Source organism: Sceloporus occidentalis, unplaced genomic scaffold (genome assembly GCF_023333645.1).
Source record: "Sceloporus occidentalis isolate IW3139 unplaced genomic scaffold, rSceOcc1.0.p SCAF_29, whole genome shotgun sequence".
NCBI lineage: Eukaryota > Metazoa > Chordata > Lepidosauria > Squamata > Phrynosomatidae > Sceloporus > Sceloporus occidentalis.
In genome coordinates, this window is record NW_028317009.1 from 11899925 (window position 1) to 11909689 (window position 9765).

Consider the following 9765-nt stretch of genomic DNA (forward strand, 5'->3'; position numbering starts at 1 on the left):
TGCCTCCTTATCCCAAACACACCCTCTTCCTTTAAGGAGCAGTAGGGCTCTGTGGGGCAGCCCAGGAACTTCCCAGGTTCACCGGCCTGTGATTGCCTCTGCTCCCGATGCCTCCTCTCCAGAGGGTGGACAATACGCCCCCCTCTTTTCTCTATACCTCCACGGCAGGCAGAACCAAAAGGCAATGTTCGAACATCTTGGCCATTTGTTGGAAAACAGCAGCGTTGGGCTGGGTATGATTTGTCCAGAGAACGATTTTCGACTTTTTAATGTTTGCATTTGTTTTGGGCTTGATATGGCCACACACGGTGACACTCTGTCGCTACCACAATATAATTACAGTGTTGCTATACATACAATGTATTTCTCATGTACAAGGCTGCGTAGGTTCTCTTACTTTATTTGTAGATGATTCTCACACTCTCTGTGAGGTGAAACTGCAACTCTCTTGCCAACTCCTTCATTACTGAATAGAAGCACAGGTAGTTAATAAACCCACATATCATGGATTCAAATATTTGTAAATGTTGTATTGAGCTCACTAACACCATGTCTTTCTAAAACTTTAGTAAATTGATGTATTCTCTGTCCACTGTGTTTTGCTGCAGCTTCTCCATCAATGAGAGTCTCCATACCTCTAGATGTTGCCGCGGCTTCTGTAATGGACAACAATGAGCTTGCTTTGGCTTTACAGGAACCAGACCTGGAGAAGGTAGGGGCAAAATCATTGCAGAACCTGTAGAGCTGCAGTGTGGTGGCAGATATACAAGAACTCAAGACGTATAAACGCTATAATATAAGCCCCATGCAATAAATTCACGTGTGGGTGTAAACATCTTTGGGTGTATGCACTACTCTGATCATCTGCAAGAGTGTTGACCTTTTCATCACACAAACTTCACTGTGCCTTAGCAACAAGTCTCTCCAAGAAGGGCTGTGTAGGCCCTGCATATTGCATTGTTAATGTTGTAGGGGTACTTGGAAATAATTTCATTGATTAGCTATGCATTATCTGAATAATCAACAGCTTCAACACATCATCGGAACCGGATCAACTCATCCCCATCCAAGCCGTCCTCTCCTATTGTCTCACTTCCCCCTCCGACTAGACTGTAAACTCGCGAGAGCAGGGCCCTCTTTTCCTTTGCTCCAGTTTGTTATTGTATGTGTTATTGTGTGTGTTATTGTATGTGTTATTGTGTGTGTTGTGTTATTGTATGTGTTATTGTGTGTGTTATTGTGTGTGTTATTGTGTGTGTTATTGTATGTGTTTCTAAATTGTTCTACTGACTGTAACAGCACTGCTGTAATTATATGGGGCCAGCTCAGATCTTCTCATTTTAGTTGTCACTTCGTAGTAGATTATCATGGTGACATGATTATCAACTCCTCTGGAGACCCAAACTCTAGTGAATTCACACAGCCAGTCTGCGCATGAGAGAGACCCTCACCTTTTAAAAAAATATATTCTTTGCAACTGTGATCCATAGACCTCTAATGCCTCTTAGGGCCTTTTAATGTGGCCCTCAAGATGATGTGAGGAGTGTCACTATATTTTTAAAAAACACCGACGTGCCCAGGATGGAAACGTGACACAGGAAAGGCCATATTCTAAACTGTCATTTCACATTAATATTATTGTAACTATGTTTTTTCAATTCACGTTTTCATGAAACATTGCAGTCCAAAAATGTTGAGCCCGATCCTCAGACACATTGCGTAAGAGAAACTGACACACATGGTTTTGTAAGTCATAGCGCCGTTACCGTGCGTCCTGCCCCATATGAGCATTATAGGCGTCCCTTAGGTGTAACCTAAGTTTTTAAGCGTTCTTAATGTGCACCAAAGACTGTGGCATCATGGAAGAAAGTTGTTTTCCCTTTCGCATCATTCCATTCTAATTATGGTTTGTTGTGTTATAAAGGAGAAAGTTCACAAAATGTCCTCCTCAAGACCAACTCTTCAGTACGCTACAGATCTGTGTGAAATGTGGTCAGCGTCCCAAGAGCCCTTATACGATTCCGTTAGCCTTTATGTAATACCGTTACATGTGAGCGTATAGATAACGTTATAAACCTCCATGTACTCCACTCACACGCTCGCCGAAAACGTCTGTGACACTGCACCTGTGTATTATTTCAAATATTTGGAACGTTTGAGTCGAGTGCAGCACGTTTGCAGTCCCCCAAGTAGCAGCGCATCAGGGAGCCTGATCCCCCACTAAGGCGATCTGCCCCCTGCTCCCGAACCTGGCACTACTCCAGCAAAAGCACAAGTTATAGGTAGTTTTGAATTACTTTGAAAGCTGCACAAGGTACAAGGCACTTCTATAGTTCGTTTCTGACAGCTCTTATCTGACTTCTCACTAAACATGCGCCAGGACCAAACCCTCCTGAGGCTGATATGTTTTTGAGCCTGTCCATAAAACAGAAAGTGGGAATTGAATGTTTCTTAGCTGCCATTCAGTGTCAGCGATATGACTTGTGCTAAGAATATGAGGACGGATGACACAGAACAAATATTTATCCCTCCAGGTGGTGACTTACTTGGCAGAGCTGTCCGATGCTTATAGCCAAGGGGGGTACCCTGACATTGGCTGGAATCCCATTGAAGGCGAGCTCTATCTCTCATTCCTGCGCTTTGCTGTTTTTGTGACCGGTGAGTACAAACGGCCATCATCTCAGCTTGAAGTTACAATAATGTGTTAAACCGGTATCAACAGTTATACGGATATATCTATGGCATCTTCATGTGTATATATATAATATTTACTTATACGTGCATTTCCTTTTCTCTGCAGCCTTCCCTTGTAGTAATTCTGTTATCAGTATGTGTTTAAGGTACTTACACTGCTCGTGTAATCATTCCAATATAGTGACCAGGCATGATAGTTTTAAAAAGGACATGCTTTCTGCAGAATTACTCTAGTTTAGTTGAATGCTTTTGACTATTGATCCTTTTCTTCTAAGAAGGCAATCTTATAAGCTTGCCTGTACAATGGTTAAATGATCATATGCACAATGTAGAATGGAACATCATTCATGGGATGACTGGAGGTTTAATCCACTTTATGTGTCGTATAGACAAACCCTCTCCCGTTGCTATGTTTACATCTCAGTGAATGAGCAGGTCCTCTGGGTCACACGGTCAAGGCCGTCTCCTTAATTAAAACAACTGTAATAGTAAAAAATGGAGTGCTAACCCTACAATACTAAACGCATAGTACCCCCTTCCCTCATGTACATGTTTACGGTCAAAAGTGAAAGCCTTGTGGTACCTCCCTCCCGCCAGCTTGTCGTGCAAGGTATCTGCCAAGGTCATAAATATGGCGGGGCTGGCCCTGATTCCGAGTATCTTTACCTCTTTTCCAGTTATTGTTTCCATTGGATAGTAAGGTGCTACAGTAAAAGCTTTGTGATGGGCATTTGAAAGGAAAGTGCTACAGTAAAAGCTTTGTGATGGACTTTTCAAGTGTTTGAAGAGCCTCCTCGGCATGGCTCCGATACAAGATGTTTCATGGAACATGAACAATGCAGCGTGGGCTTTGCTGATTGTCTTCAGGATCATGAACGATGTTTTCTTTTTATGAACAACTTGGTTAATGTCATTCTGGCAAAGGCTTCATGTAGTGTTTATGTACGTCCTTCTCTGTAACCGCTTTATTTGTGCTTCTTAGCACTCATTGGCCTTTCCTGTGCATTGGACATCAGTGAGTAAGCGGGGAATCAAACCCCACACAGTAATGACCTGGATCCCCCCACAAGAGGGGAATGACAAGTGTCTTATCACAAGTTGTGATAGAGGACAAAATGGCCTGCCGAAAAACCACACACGCAAAAGGTCTTCTAGACGCTGTCTTCCCTGTGGTGTTTTCAGTGCATGCACATAAAGCTCAGATATTGGTGATTACTGGCCCCGGTCATTGGCTGGGGTTATAAAAAAAAGAATCCTCTACCTGCCAGCTAAGAGACCAAGTCTAATGGGGAAAAGCAGGTGCTTGGAACGGTCTAAAGGCCCAGACGGCATACTTATTGTGCTGTCGCAGAGGCGGTGGCCGGTGTAACCCCCATCAAAACACTACCATGATGCACTCTCAGGTTAGAGCCCTCTGGCTTCATCTGATCGAAGCCTAAAGGCCAAAGGACCAAGCGCTGCCCCCTCCCGCAGGTAACGCACCAGATTTACCCCAAAGCCTGTTGACTTTCTGTTAAACTGAGCCTTTGAAGTGACAAGCCCGTAGCATCATTACAGACGTTCGTTATTTTCCGGGAGATAAAGGGTAATGTGCAAAGGACAAACAAGTCAATGTGAGATGTTAATATATGCTGCGATGACATTCTGAAAATAATGTCATCTGTTTCATTGTGTTTAATCTGTGGTAACAGAGTTAGCTTTTCGTAACTTTAGTAATCGGAAATAATAAACGGAAACGCTATCATTATTGTATTATGCAGGCGATGTGCACATTTTGTTTCTTTTAACATGTTTAGTAAAGAAGTATTATAGAAGAGTTTGAACATTTACATATATCGATGTGTTCCTATTTGTATTTCTCAGCTGTCCCTATTATTAGGATTTATTATTGTATTTAATATAATCAGTCACCAATAGGAAATCTTTAAAGTGAAGATATAGTGGTTACAGAGTATTGGTTTCTTCCTCTGCACCATGAGCAGAACCATCACCAGACCGTGTAGTATCTTTTTTAGCTCCAGCTTTAACTGTTTGTGGATATTGTGTCCATGCCAGGCGGACACAACGTATTCTGTAGATGCGATAAGGGACCTGCAGCGGTGAATCGTACTCTGTGTTCTTCGTCTTGTTTGGTTTTCTCCTCTAATTATCTCTGACAGTGTAAATGTTCTATCCCAGTAGCACACCTGAGGGCAAAGCTCCGTTACAATACTGGAGCGCTCCTGAGCTTTCCCATATTGCTAACCAAGCACCGCTTTTGTCTTTCTCGTTTACCAGGTGAGAGCGTGGAAGAAAACGCCGGCGTGGCGGTGAAGCTCCTTATCCGACGGCCTGAGTGTTTTGGGCCATCGCTGCGAGGAGAGGGTGGAAATGGTTTACTGCCGGCGATGCGGGAAGCTATTAACATCCCGACTCTGGACCTTCCTTCTCAGGGGTATCAGAGGGAAGTGTAAGTATCTTGTCCTGCTCCAGAGGCCGCTGTTGTCTTTCACAAATTTGCTATTCCAAGGCCCCCTTCCCACTTATTAATTCCTACTAAGCTTAAAACCAAAGATAAAGCCCTCACCATAACCCATTCATCTTAGGTGAGGGAGTGTCAAACAAAAATGTACTCTTTAAGCCCCGAAAAACCACCCTCTGATTGGACCATTCGAGATATGGGTCGTCATGTAGTACCAGCTATGGTCCGTTGCAATCTACGAGGCTTAGTAAGTGGCCGCGTTGACTACATTTGTCTTCTCTTTTCCAGTAACCTTTGTTGTGGAAGGCATTTAGTTGTATGGGGCCAGTAATGTCGTTGGAACAGCAGCCATATTTTTCATTAAGGCAAATGTTAATTGAAATAATTTTGAAAGGGGTAGACGCACAGCATTTGCAGTAATACAAGCAACAATTACGGTTTCATCTTAATGCCTGCCTAATTGCAAGCGTTGTGTGTGGAGAATGCACCTGTGCGCTAAACATCGGGTTCATGCTGTGCCCGCAGTTGATCCAGACTGGTAAAGGTGAAGCTATTCGAAGTCGATCCATCCTCCGCTCGCTGGTACCCACAGAAGACCTAGTGGGAATCATTAGTATTCCTCTAAAGCTACAGCGTTTAATAAAGGTAAACATCCCAGAAATGTGCTGTTTGTCTCGTTTTACTGAATATGAGAACAATTATGATGTTGTTGAGATGGCGGGGAGGAAACTGTTAATATATAATTCCCCCGCATCATGCTTCATTTCATTGCTCTAATCTCGTGCCGAGATATATTTCTTTGAGCTGCGTCGGCCTCCAAGGATTTCTCTGGCTTCGGCTGTTGACAGGAGATAATGAAATCATTATTCTGGCAGTTTGGTAATTTTAAGAAAAGAAACCACAGTTTGCTTTATTGAGCCAATCATGATCTATCAGAAATGTTCAGCAAGACTCGGCTATAGAAAGAGAATGCGCGGACGCACAGGGCCCAAAGACACGAGCGGACGATAACGTGTAGCTACTATAACACTAGAGCCACATAATGTCCAAAATAGTATATATAATACTGTAATGTAGGCATGGGATTTATTTTGTCTTCATCGTATGTATACAAGGGCATGAGGTTCTGTCCATCAAGCCTATGTGTGTCCTACAACTTGGGATGGGATTTCTACAGAAAATGTTATTTCGCTCGGTTTAAGATAGCAGCTCTGAAGTATTTGCATAAAATAGAATCATCATAAATGAATCGTATTCATTTTTTTAGTCTTCACCATTCTTATTACTAATAATTATTATTATTACTACTACACAAAGAGGCATCAGAAGAACAGATTTGATAAAGCCTGCACCATATAGGGCAGGGTGACATGAAGGTGTGGGGAGTGAGTAAAGGTAATTTACATAGGCTTTAATAGGAGTGAGGTCAAGAAAAGGTCAGCGTTTAAAAAAAAAAATGGTTATATAACTAAAAGTGTTTTTGCGCCTGCGCTCTGGGTTGCTGCCTTTTTCAGGTGTCTCGTGCCGTCTCGCGAGTGTCTCGCGCTGCGCTTAGATAGGTTGCGCCCTGCCTCTCGCTGCGCTACGGGCGGGAAATCTATCTATATAAGGAGCGTCCCTGAGGTGTCTGCTTTACTTACCTGGCGTGCCGCCTGGCCGATACTGCGCTGTCCTTGAGACTGGTGAGCAGTGGCGAAGCGGTGCGCTGAAGATGGACGAGCTGATGAAGATGCTTCAGGTTGGGGTAGCGGAGAGAGGTGAAGAATGGCTGCGCGGATGTCTTCAGGCTGCTGCATCTTCGGACGAACTACCAGTGGATCCGTGCTGTGCTGGAGAAGAGGAGGAGATTGCGGAGGTGGAGCCGGAGGCGGTTTATATAGCGGAGGAACTCCCGCTAGAGGGCGCATCATCGCGGCGAGTGTTATCAGGTGACCGGCTTTCTGTTACGTCGGATAGACGTGTCGGACCCGGAAGAAGAGCTCCAGTTATCGGGGATAAGAAGAAAAGACCCGCTTCTCGGGTGAAGGATTCTTCTAAGAGGGCAAAAACGCTGCATGATCCTGATGAGGGATGCAGCCATCATTTCTCTTCCAGGGGCCGGCAGATAATGCAGGCTGATCCGAAAACGGCTCAGCTGCCTGAGGAAGAAAGAAGAGAGCAGGCATCTGAGGACAGAGCTGAGGCAGCTAATGGTGAGTGTGCCGGTTTAGCTGTGAATACGCTAAATGAAGCTGTGGTTGCTTTGATTGACATTTTGAAGAAAGTGCAGGAGAAAAGTCCAGCTCAGGTCTGGGTTCCTGAAAATAAGGTTTTACGGTCTAGTGTGTCGTGTATGAAGGAGGTGATGTCTTGTGAAGTTTCACCCCTTGGTTTTCATCTGAGTAAAAAATCTGGAACAATGAATATTTAGATATTTTGTCTCTATTACCTGCTTCCAAAGAGTTTCTTATTAAGAATGACAAGGATGAAGAAAGAAGTAATTTAATAATTGGTTACAGTCTTTTTGTATACTAGCTAGCGTGTATTGTGAAAAACATAGTGAGAGTTGTACGGGTCTTTTTCAGCATCTTGATACTGTGTTAGAAGCTTATAAACATTTTGGTGGCCTGGCTTGGTTTTATTATGATGAAACCTTTAGGCAAAAACTGTCGGTTCATAAGAACTTAAAGTGGGGGATGAAAGATGTGGGATCGTGGGTCAGCATCATGTTACCCCAAAAGCATACTAATAGTCTCAGGCCCGTTGGAAATGCAGCTATGCATCCTAGACAGAAAGGTGTTTGTTGGGCGTTTAATGAGAACCAGTGCAAACGGCCTAACACTGTAAATTCAAACATGAGCGTCCGGTTTGTGCTGGGAATCATCCGGCTTTTCGATGTTTTCGGAAAAATTTCCAGAATGTCGGAAAGGATATGTCAAAAAGCAGTGACTCCGGTGAAGCCAGCAAGTCTGCTTCCATTTTTAAAGCGGTACCCAAACAAACAGATGGCTGATTTATTACGCAGTGGTTTTTTGGAGGCTTTCAGAATTCCTATTTATGATAAAAAAAGGTTTTGTTTGGGTGGATAATTTAAAATCTGTGCGGGACAATAAGGAGGTTGTTAAAGCTAAGATTGATAAAGAATTGCTTCTGAGGAGGATAGCGGGACCTTTTATTGAACCTCCTTTTGACTGTTTTCGTTTGTCCCCGTTGGGTTTGGTGCCGAAAAAGGAGCCGGGGTCATTTCGCTTGATACATCATTTGTCCTTTCCCTATGGTGATTCATTGAATGATGAAATAGCGAAAGATGAATTTTCGGTGCATTATGCATCTTTTGATGACGCCCTGAAGTGGGTTAGAGCTTTGGGTAAAGATACTTTGCTGGCTAAAGTTGATATTGAAGCGGCTTTTCGGCTTTTACCTGTTCATCCGGAATGTTTTCCATCATTAGGTTTTCGATTTGAGAGTTTATTTTATTTTGATAAGTGCCTGCCTATGGGCTGTTTGGTTTCGTGCTTTTATTTTGAAGCTTTTTCTTCATTTTTAGAGTGGGTTTTGAAGGATATTTCGGGTTTTGATGCTGGAAGCTTTTTTGCGTTTAACAAAAGAATGTGGAGTACCTTTAGCAAACGAAAAAACGGTTTTTCCCACTACTCAGTTACAGTTTTTAGGGATGGTAATAGATACAAATAACATGTGTTTTACGTTACCAGATGATAAGATTAATAAATTGAGCTTATTGATTAAGAGAGCGTTGAGTTGTAATAAGTTAAAGGTTAAAGAGTTTCAGTCACTTTTGGGTATGTTTAATTTTGCAGCAAGAGTTATGCCAATGGCCAGAGTTTTTTCCAGACATATGGCTCGGGCAATATCAGGGATGAAGATACCACATCATAGGGTTAGGTTAACTAAGCAAGTTAAAGAAGATTTAAGAGTATGGGATTTATTTTTGAGTGAATTTAATGGGTCGGCTCTTTGGCAGGATGAATTTGTCGATAGCCGTTGTATGGAATTTTTTACCGATGCTGCTGGAGCAACGGGTTTCGGTATATTTTGGAAAGGAAAATGGGCTTCTGCGGAATGGCCTAATTCGTGGTTCAAGGAGGGATGGGTTAAAAATATGGTTCTTTTAGAGTTGTTCCCGGTTGTAGTTGCTTTTGAGTTATCGTATAAGGAATGGGTTAATAAGAGAATTTTACTTAATTGTGACAGTATGGGTGTGGTGTGGGTAATTAATACCCTGAATGCGAAATCAATTCCGGTAATACATTTGTTGAGACGTCTTGTCTTCATATGTTTAAGAGGTAATATATGGCTTAAGGCTAAGCATATTCCGGGAAGCAAGAATGTTTTGGCTGATGCTTTGTCCCGCTTCAATTTTAAGCTTTTCAGATCGTTGGCTCCGGAAGCAGAAAAGGAAGGGACTGTAGTTCCAGAATGCGTTTGGGACTTGACTTCGCCCGGCTGAGTGATTTTTTGTCAAAATCTGTGTCAAGAAGCACCTGGGAGTTTTATTCCAAGGCTTGGAAGGCTTGGAACGTTTTTGTTCAGGGAAATGGTTTCGGCATATTTGAAGGAGGGGTTGATGGTGCGTTAGCTTTTGTTCTCAGTTTAATAGATAAGGGGATGGC